This window comes from Diadema setosum, chromosome 2, assembly GCF_964275005.1.
Source record: "Diadema setosum chromosome 2, eeDiaSeto1, whole genome shotgun sequence".
Classification (NCBI taxonomy): domain Eukaryota; kingdom Metazoa; phylum Echinodermata; class Echinoidea; order Diadematoida; family Diadematidae; genus Diadema; species Diadema setosum.
In genome coordinates this window covers 17,374,501-17,384,243 of record NC_092686.1, presented here as the reverse complement: position 1 = coordinate 17,384,243, position 9,743 = coordinate 17,374,501, and the positions used below count along the sequence as shown (strand labels likewise).

The window sequence follows — 9,743 nt, the reverse complement described above, 5'->3', positions numbered from 1 at the left end:
AATTTTTGTGTGAACACAATAAACATTGTCATTTTGTCAGCGTCATCATCATGTTTTGTTTTTATCATGTTTGATTTGGTTTTCTGCCCCTCCCCCCCCCCCCCTCACCATTCTCCCTCCCACTTCCGGGCGAGGTTTTTCTTCTTCTTCTTCTTCTTCTTCTTTTTCTTTTTCTTCTTCTTTTCTTTTTTTCTTTTTCTTCTTCGTTTTTCTTCTTTTTTTTTCTTCTTCTTCTTCGTTTTTTTTTTTCGTTTTTTTGCGCCCCCAAGGAGTGGCGCCCGGGGCACGTGCCCCCCTTGCCCCCCCCCCCCCCCCCTAGATACGCCACTGGACTAGGCCTACAATTAGCTGACAAAGATGGTTTCTTCAATAATGAAAGGGGATAGCCCGCTTCCCCTTTCATTTTTTTCTTTTGTTTGACAAAAAAAAAAAAAAAAAAAATATATATATATATATATATATATATATAGGGGCCGCGGGGGGGGGGGGGGGACGCGCCCGGGCACCCCTCTAGATCCGCTGTATCATTTGCTATAAACTGATTGGAGAAAGGGCCAGAACGCCTTTAGGAGCAGACCTACTAAACTCATTTTCCCACATTGTTTGCCCGCCACACATGTTTTCATTGATGTTCAATAGGCCCATTCCTTTTCGTGTCGAAACACAGGTGTGAACTGAATATCTATAGATCACATCTCTGTGATTAAACGTGAAAATGGAAAATATGCTAAGTAACTTAGTATCTCTACGGGACTAAACGTTATGCCGCCACTGAACACAATATTATTATAAGCCTACCGTCGAAATAGGCGAAAATTATTATTTACCAAGTGCAATTTTTAGTTAGGCCTACAAGCGATGTTTATGTACGTTATCATAGACAGTCGACGAACCGTTTCCCTTGGCATAAGAAAAAAGTTCGATGCTTCAAAATGTTTAGGTAATTAGGTAATCGTTGCTTTGTGTAATCATAATATCATTATACTAGAATAGTACTTGTGTACCGGCATTATGATTCGTGTAACTGTCTTGTCTGATTTTGTTCAGTAATAAAGTTTTGTTTTGTTTTGTTTGGTTTATTTTTGCATTTTCTTTCTCCAAATACAATTGCAAATGAAAACAGAATGATACAGATAACATACAAATCAATACAAAAAATATCATTTGCGTAACAACATTAGTCTGAAGTGACATATGAATCAGAATAACATATTAAGGCATACTGTATCTATTAACAAAGGAGAAATCAATACAGGGACCGTCATCATAAGCAGAGCTTGACGTGGATGAGGCCCTATCTGAATATGTGATACCAATATAATACAACACCAATTATATATGTACTCATAAAACTCTTAATCTTAATACACGAAACACATTTTGCTAGATAAAAAAGAAAAAGAAAAAGAAAAAAAAAACAGAAAAGAAAAATAGTGACTTGGCGCTTTAAAACAAGAAAAAAAAAAAACAACTAAAAACCAGCACGCTGCACCATTGACTACTGCATGGTATAGTAGACTATAAAAGTGTAGGTGTGTGCGAGTGACAGTGCGTCGTGTGTGCAGGTGACAGTGTAAGAGAGAATAAAGGCTGTAGCATGCCTATTCTGGGGGTAGGTATGGGCTTTACTTAATGTATGCAATATCATTATCAAAGAAGGGAACGGGAGGGAATGGGAAAAAAATCGAAAAAAAAAAACCCCCACCATTTTGCATGGATCAGGGCTGACTGAGACTTAAGGAAAAAAAAAGAAAAAAATACATTGATCAAAGACTACTAACTGGAAACATATTTCAATAATAAATACTTTTTTAAATGAGCTTTAAAGGAAAAAAGTGAAGTACACTGCTTTAATTGATCAGGTAGGTTATTCCAAACATCGGAACCGTAATGTCTAATTGATTTCTGAGCTAAGACAGTTTTGGGGTTTACAAGGTGGAAGTCTGTCGAACGGCGAGTTGGATATGTGTGTATATTCGAATTTAAGTGAAAAATATTATGAAATAAAGAGGGAAGTTGATTTGTTGCGTACTTGTACATAAATACACCTGTTTGTAAAATGTGGATGTCCTGAAGCTTCGAAGAATGCAAACGATGAAATAAAGGATCTGTATGAGATAAATATGTGGAATTAGTAATAATGCGAATAGCACGCTTTTGGAGTAAATACAATGAATTCAGTTTAGTAATACTACAATTTCCCCATACAATATTTGAATACAATATATATGAGGCAAAATTAAAGAATTATATAAAATAATCAGGGATCGTTCTGATAGGAGATCTTTCAACTTCCAGAGTACGCCAATATTTCTTGACAGGGTCCTTTGTAGACAGGATATGTTCGTTCCATGTCAAATGAGAATCGATTGTAATGCCTAAAAATCTAATAACCTGTTTCTCGCAAAGAGAAAACCCATCAATATATTGACATTAAGATCCTGTGAGTAGGGTTTTCTAAAATGAACAAGATTTGTCTTGTTAACATTCAAAGATAACTTGTTTGATTTAAACCAATTCAATTTATTCAATAATTCAGTGTTCAAACGATTAACAAGGGTCCCTATATCATAATCTGATGTAATAATAGATGTATCATCAGCAAAAAGTATAAAATTCAGAGATGGAGAAGAACTTATAATATCATTTATATAAATGTTAAACATCAGAGGCCCTAAAATGGAGCCTTGAGGTACCCCACATTTAATATCAAGTTTCTGTGATTCATAAGACTGAAAACTAACATACTGTTGACGGTTTTGCAAATAATTTATAAACCAGAGCAGAGCGTGACCTCGGACTCCATACGTATTAAGTTTATATATCAATACTTCATGGTCGATGGTGTCGAATGCTTTCGACAAATCCGTGTATATACCTATAACATGCTTCTTATCAGCAAAAGCTTCAGTTATTTTATCACACATGTGAGCGATTGCATAATCAGTAGAATATCCGCTTCTAAATCCAAATTGATTGGGTATCAATAAATTACATGTATTGGTTTGTAAAAACTGATATAACCTTTTATACACAATTTTTTCAAGAACTTTGGATATACTTGGTAATAATGAAATTGGTCTATAATTGCTCATTAATTTAGAGTCATCTTTTTTATGAACAGGAATAACTTTTGCAAGTTTGAATGAGTTCGGAAAAATGCCTGTTGAAAGAGACATATTGAATACGTGAGTTAGGGGGTTTGCAATGTAAAAAATTATTTGTTTCAATAAATGAGCACTAAGACCATCATGCCCACTCGATTTAGTTGTTTTCAGATTCTGGACAACATTGATTATTTCATGATCATTGGTAGGCGTGAGAAATAATGAATTTTCACAAGGATTGGGTAAATAATCAGTAAAATGTGTATTACATGAATTCATATTAGATGCTAAACTAGGACCAATATTTATAAAGTAATCATTAAATGAGTTAGCAATTGTGGTAAAATCAGTAATTTCCTCATTGTCAATGATGATAGAGTTGGTAGTTTCTTTTACCGTCTTTCCCATGAGAGCATTGACAGTTTTCCATAATGAAAAAAGATTATCCTTATTTTTTTCTATATTATTTGAATAATACAATTTTCGGGACAATCTTATTACTGATGTTAATTGATTTCCGGTATTTCATAAATAAATTATTACTTTGATTCTTTATTGCTTGCTTATATAACTTATTATGGGTTGATATAGACCGCATAATACCTTTGGTAATCCAGGGTTGTCTATTTTTCTTTAAAGGTTTCCGTTTAACCAAAGGAATATTTTTCTGATAATAATACAATAACCTGCTGATAAATTTTTCATAAGCAGTATCAGCATTGCTTTCATCAAATACATCGCCCCATTCTTCCTGCGCTAAATCAAATATCAAAGAGTTAATGTTACTTTCTGTTTCCTTATAATACATTTGAGATTTTTTATTATCAAAATATTGTTTTGTTTGCAAAAAAAACTATTATTGATGGTAAAAACAGGTAAATGATCAGATATATCATAATAAAATATACCATTTGTAAATTCTGTGTTTATTACATTTGAAAATATGTTATCAATAAGAGTTTTTGATGTACTAGAAATTCTTGTTGGGTTGCTGATATGTGGTTGAAATAAATAAGTTGCCAATAAACTTAACAACTGCATTGTATGATTATCAGAATTATTTAAAAGATCAATATTAAAATCTCCCATTATAAAACTGTCTTTCTTTTCCTGAGAAATAATACTCAAAATTTGATCAAAACTTTCTAAAAAACAATCAATGTTATTTCTTGGGGACCTATATATATTACCTATTATTATATTTTTTGCTTTACTGTTCAAAATTTCGACAAAAATATCTTCCGTACCCTCGATATGTAAGTCATGCCTGACTTTTATATCAATGTTATTTTTAATGTAGAAAGCAACCCCACCTCCCTTACCTAAGTAACGATCAGAACGATACATTCGATAATGCTCTAAATGAAATATTGGTGGTGAATTTGTATTAAGCCAAGTTTCTGATATACCAATTATACTAAACTGAAAATTTTGTAAAGAGGAAAGAAATGATTCTATAGAATCAAAATTCTTATTTAAACTTCTGGCATTGATGTGAAGAAGACTAAACAAATAAAAAATGATTGAAATTGATTTTGTTTTGTCAGTGGAAAGTGGAAATGTGTTCTTTGCACGAAACAGTCACTGTATTTCAAAACCTTTTTTTATGTGAATTCCTTCTGTTGGATGGAAGCAGCACAATTAAATTGAACTGAATAGCAATTTCTTATAGGCCTACTGGTATAAAAGATATTTTAGAAAGAAATGAGCCTATATAATTATAATAAGATTGAGGTATAGTGGACGCCGTGACTCAAACTGATGTGCATTTATATATATATATATTTTTTTAATGATTTCTTCTATATAATGAGTCATCAGAATTCTATTGCTCTGATTTACACCAATTTACTTGGTGAGGCATTATACACTCGGCGTGTTACTTCCATAACTGAAAGTAATAGGCCCTATGCTACACACAGTGGAAGGTACATTTCAAAACAGAGCATCAATGACGTTTTAAAGAAGACAGATGTCTTCTTTTTTTTTTTAATGAGAAATGCACCAAACTGAATGTCGACAAGTTGCATATAGGCCTACATTATCATGGTATTCAGTGGGTATCTTAGTCTTTTTTTAAATGACTTGTTAGTTGTCACTATGGCGACGCTTATTAAAGGAAACCAAAACCCAAAGAGAAAATGTGGATTGAGTGAAAGCAGCGACATTAGTAGAACACATCAGTGAACGTTTGAGGAAAATCGGATAATCGATTACAAAAGTTATGAATTTTTAAGGTTTTGGTGTTGTAATTACTAGATAAGGAGACTACGAGAGTTCATGACGTCATGTGTGGACAACAATATAAAGAAAATATAAGGAGAATTTTTCATGATCATTTCATTTTCAACTTGATACTGACATAATGTTAAGGGTAATAATAATTCCCCCTGCTTTCTAAAAGCGGTAAGTCAAGTGCTCTTTCATTACACTAGAAAAGTGAAAGCATATTGAATTTTCTGTATATTTTCTTTATATTGTTGTCCACACAACATGATGTCATAAACTCAAATAGTAGTCTCCTTCTCCAGTGGTTCCAACACCAAAACTTTTAAAATTCATAACTTTTGTATCGATTGTCCGATTTTTCTCAAACTTTCACTGATGTGCTCTACTAATGTTGCTGCTTGTTGGGTTTTGGTTTCCTTTAAATGTATAGAGCAACCGCAAACCATTTTTTTTTTTTTTTTGCCTGATTGTCGTCTCAGCGTTCGTGTAGCAGATCTGAAGCTCACTAATCAACTGTGCACAGTTCCTGAAGTCACACCCGTGATCTTTACAAGGAGACTATTCTAATGGATTCAAGAAGGTGAAAGATAATGGGGCCCTCCTATAATGGATTAATAAATGCTATGATCAACAGTCGTCTTGCTTTTAGTTAACTGGCTATATACCTTATTTTCAAATTCTTTTGTTTTGTGCTCGGTGTGTGTATACAGGAAGGTTTTTTTTTTTTTTCTTTGCTTAAATGATAGTCCCCCATGGTTTTTGACAATTAATTAATTAAACAAACTCCTATTTCCGTGTTCTCTTTAATATTAGACATAGATCAGGGAGCATATTGTTTGTTGTTTTGAAGACTACAACATAATAATTATCTAATCTGTATACAAGGATAATTATGTATACGACTATATCTTTTTATCAGCCTATTACTATTTTCCAGAGAATGACGAAAAACAACAACAATAACAGCAACTTTTTTTTTTCTTCAGAGATCAGTGCAATAACCACTCGAAAGCCATTGTCATGAAATGCTGCCCTCTTGGGCAATAAAATATTATTACTTGCAGCGGCAGAAATGAATTTTTTTCAATATTGATGAGTGACGTGCCTATTCATGTTATGCACTTTGATCGTGATAAAGAAAGTGGAGGAGATATTGTGTATATCGTTTTATTTTATTTTTTTTCGGGGGGGGGGGAGCATTTGTCTTTAGGGTTGCTTGAGGTGCCAGCCTTAAGGGCCTAAATCAAATTCACTGATAACTATTGGCACTCTACTAGACCCATCATAAATGTATACACTTATCATTGCACGTACATTCGGCATCGTTTCAAGTATAATTATCAAGTTGCACTTCCAGAAGCTTTATGTTATACGTTTGCCCTGGGGAGAGGGGTGATAAAATTATCTGATTTTTAAAAGGTGAAACTTTCACACTATTTACTGTGCAAATATCGGTGATGGATGCCAGTCAGCATCAGAAAAGCAATCGAGACTGGATAATACAGATTGTTCGTGGGTCTCAAACAGTCAAGTTGATATAGAAGTTAGTTGTTTACATTCATTATTATATTCATGGCATTTATCATACTGGATAAATGTTGTAAGCCTGAGTGGATATAAAGCGAAGGTGCATGGAGTTTGTACAGTATATTATGTATAAAGCATTACAGCAGTGTTGTATGTCAAAACCTTACTTTCATGAGAAAGATTTTCGTCAAACCTGCATGATATAGCCAATGCGTTATGTTGTGTAGCACGTATTACAGTAGCTATAATAATTGCATTATTTAGAAGGGTGGGTTATTTATCACATTGGCAGAAATTCATCAGACTAGAACCCATAAGGCTGATAAAGTTCTACACTTTGTGTACGATGCATTGTAAATAACTTTACCTCTGTCAAGGAAGTTATGCTAATGCCAGTTTTTTGGTTTGTCTGTCTGTTTTTCTGTTTGCAAATAAGTACGGTACTAACCTCTCCCCCCCCCCCCCCCCAAAGAAAAAAAAGTAGTTAAGAACAAATTTGGATGATTTTTTTTAAAATTTTTTATTAAGAAAAACTTGATTATGACACAAGGAACAGATGACTGACTTTTGGTAGTAGTCCAGATCATCGCCTGGATCAGGGATTTGTTTATTTTTATTATTTTCTTAATTTATATAATAGTTTCTAACGATTTTTATCATTCGCATGGTCCATCATGAACGCTAGATGGCGTGCTTGCTTCTGCGTCCTTCAGAACCATTGCGCCATTGGCCCGAAAGTAAGTCGACGGAGGTACGCCTCCGCGGGCTTGTCGGCAGTCGTGACTCGTGAGGGTGTTTTGTTTGTTTGTTTGTTTGATTTTTTTTAATTATATGGTCAACAAAAATTGATCTAATTATGCAAATGATATGAATGTATAGGACTACACTGTATAACGGGTGAGACTCACAATATGGGTGGAAATGAGCTTCTTGGTGGAGGTCTGCGCTCTCCGAGTAGGCCCTACGAATATAATAATTATACACATTGTTATGTCAGGGTGTGCCAGTAGCACTAAATAGAGTTGAATTACGTATAAATTATTACACTTTACAGCAAACCATTTCACTTTGCTACATTTCTCTTCGCCAATATCCTGCATTTCGGAGTCCTTTAGTTTACATCACTTCAGGGGCCGCGGAACATAGTTTCTCTTCTCGTTGTTGTTGTTGCTGTTGTTGTTGTTGTTTTTTTTTTTTTTTTTTTTTTTTTTTTTTTTTTTTTTTTTTTTTTTAGAATGGGGCGGGGAGGAGTTTCAAGGGTCAATGGTATAAGGCCTATGATGTCAAAGGATACATTCTTGAGGACTTTAGTAATGAAGTATTTAATAAATCATTCTGATCAGACGATACTTGTTTTACTTTTTACTTAGTGTTGTTTCGGCGGAAATTAGGAAAAGTTTTTGTCATAAAGGTTTGGAAAGAATTTTGATAATAAATATGTTATAAAAACAATGGATTCCATTATACTTCAAATATCACAGCTGAGTTTAATGCAATCTATGAGTTCTATACGGGGCCTATTGCATTGTAATTACAAGATGCTAACAACTATAATTATTACTCATAACAATGGTAATGAGAGACAATAAAAAGAAGGGCTTGTCCGGGAATCGAACCCGGGACCTCTCGCACCCTAAGCGAGAATCATACCACTAGACGAACAAGCCTCTCATGTCACATGCATGCAGGGAAAGTAAAGATGGCTCTTGACAGGCGGAGAATGTGTAGACTAACAACCAAAGCTTACAGAGGCGCAAGCAGTGCGCTATAAGAGGTATTTCTAAGGGCCTATTTATATTCTAGCCAAGGAGATTGTACTTATACCTTGTTCCAGCGATTTCACAAGCAAAACTAGCGTAATTTAAAAGCAAAGGAGCGAAACGGCGGTCATAAAAAATTCAAAACCGCTGGATAGTGAATAAAACCTCATATCAAAAAGATTCAAGATTCAAAATTCAACTTTATTTTCACTTCCATCAATAATAAACAAAGAAATTATATACATTGCATTATGTACAGGATATTTGTAATACTTGCAGAACGTAATTTGACAATGTACATGTGAAAATGAGAAGCAGATGCAATCACATCTTTGTTAATATATAAATAAAGCGTATAATACAAGTCAAATAAGGATGAGGATGGAAGTGGAGGGTCCCACTAAGAAGCAGAGCTTGTACGATATGGGACCCTCAGAAAATACACAAAACAGCAATATAAAACAAAATAAAACGAACCGATGTCAACTGACATCAAGACGATTGGGAAGGGAAAAAGAAAGAAAAGGGAAGAAAAAAGAAAAAAAAAGGAAAAAAAGGGAGGAAAACTACAGCACATGCCATCATGGACGCAAGCAATCTCGACATTTTTTTTTTTTTTTTTTTTATACGTAATTATGTTGGTAAGAATGCAGGAGAAAGAGAGAATAGACACATCGTTATATCTAGAACACAGACAGGAACATAATTAGAAGGAGGACTTATGTAAAAAAGAGTGATGACTTGACTGAGATGATAAAGGGAAACTAACTCGGTTGGATGTTGTAAGATTTCAATAAAAAATAATTTTAATTTATTCTTGAAGGAGTTCAGAGATTGAGCTGTTGTAATATTGTTGTGAAGTGAATTCCAATACTTTGGCCCGTCGTAGATGAATGTGTTTTGAGCCAACAAAGTTCTCAGAAATGGCAAATGGAAGTCATTTGATCGCCGTGTTGGATAATTGTGAACGGATTGCTTTCTTTGAAACATTGTTTCGAATATGTTTGGAAGATTATTTTTGTTATAATTATACATAAATTGTCCTAGATTAAACAAATACAAATCATTAATTTTCAATATTTTATGCTCATAAAGTAGTGGGTCAGTATGGGACAAAAAT

At 33.8% G+C, this 9,743-nt stretch overlaps 1 non-coding gene across 1 annotated transcript; it reads right to left on the bottom strand.

Annotated features, from left to right (window-relative positions):
- Nucleotides 1-8,458: 8,458 nt before the first annotated feature.
- Nucleotides 8,459-8,530, bottom strand: Trnap-agg (transfer RNA proline (anticodon AGG)). The gene has a single exon. It is a non-coding gene; the product is annotated as a tRNA-Pro (tRNA).
- Between the last annotated feature and the right edge of the window lie 1,213 nt (nucleotides 8,531-9,743).